This window comes from Suricata suricatta, chromosome 13, assembly GCF_006229205.1.
Source record: "Suricata suricatta isolate VVHF042 chromosome 13, meerkat_22Aug2017_6uvM2_HiC, whole genome shotgun sequence".
In the NCBI taxonomy this organism is placed as follows: domain Eukaryota; kingdom Metazoa; phylum Chordata; class Mammalia; order Carnivora; family Herpestidae; genus Suricata; species Suricata suricatta.
The window spans coordinates 88,495,815-88,496,958 of NC_043712.1; the positions used below are offsets into that span (position 1 = coordinate 88,495,815).

Below are 1,144 nucleotides of genomic sequence, written 5' to 3' on the forward strand. Positions count from 1 at the left end.
GCGGGGGGCGCGTGGCGGGCGAGGCCGACCCCGCTGGGCTCCCGCGGCCCGGAAGGCTCTGGAGGCGGCTGGGGACGCGGTGCCCCCGACTCCGCCCACTCACTGACCTGTTGCTATGGTGACGCACGGCCGCCGCGACAGCTTACTGGGCTGCAGCCGCGTCCGCAGAGCAGAGACGCCGAGCGCCAGGATGGCAGGAAGCCGCCTCGCGTCCAGGGGCGGGTGAGCGGATGCGGCAGATGTGCGGCCTGCGGGCGGCACAGTGTCGTTCCGCCTGGAAAACTCAGGAAGTCCTGCCGCACGCCGTGGCACCAAGGACGAGGTTTTTCACTGGGAAATTTACCCCACGGTTTACTGGTCCCACATATGCCCCAGGGCACAGTGGCCTGAGTGCCCCCAGACCCCCTCTATTCTGAGCCTCCGAGCCCGGAGTCCGTGTCCCCATCGGACACACGGACGCCAAGGTAAGCTCACTGATAGGGCAGCTGCGTTACTTTAGACTAAAAGCCGTCCAATTTCTAGGCCGATAGGTTGAAATTTTTAATTTCAATTTCAGTTTTTTGTTCAGTTGACTGGTTGTCTCTTCACCTAACTTTTAGAATTTAGCGATGGCAACAACTCATCTCTTCGAAGGGAAATTACGTGTCTTTTGTCATTTGGTAATGAGAACAGTGTGGCTTATAGCGCTTCTAGGGTGACTGCCCACCAGGACACAAACTTACATGCGGCCCCAGTAATGACGTCTGCCTTCTCCTCTTTGCTCTGCTCGATTTGATGCTTTCAAATTTGTCTACATTATTCAACATGTTTTAATATAAACCATCCGTGTATTTGTACTTTTTTAACGTTTATTTTTGAGAGAGAGAGAGACAGAACACGAGGGGGGGAGGGGGAGAGAGAGAGGGAGACACAGGATCCAAAGCAGGCTCCAGGCTCTGAGCTGTCAGCACAGAGCCTGACGTGGGGCTCGAACTCACTAACCATGAGATCAAGACCTGAGCCGAAGTCGGACACTCAACCGAATGAGCCACCCCAGGCTGTAATCTTTTAAACCAGTTCTTGAAATCATCCACTCTGGTCCCATCTCTTGGTCCTTCTTTGGCTGACATTCAAATCTTCCAATAAAAAGTGTAGAATTTATATT

General features: G+C 54.0%; 1 long non-coding RNA gene across 1 annotated transcript in view; it reads left to right on the forward strand.

The window, feature by feature from the left end:
• The first annotated feature begins 161 nt into the window (after positions 1 to 161).
• The window catches only part of LOC115276890, an 11,793-nt gene continuing 10,810 nt past the window's right edge, over positions 162 to 1,144 (forward strand). The window contains exon 1 of the long non-coding RNA XR_003902120.1: positions 162 to 464. This is a non-coding gene — a long non-coding RNA (uncharacterized LOC115276890). The remainder of the gene's footprint in view (positions 465 to 1,144) is intronic.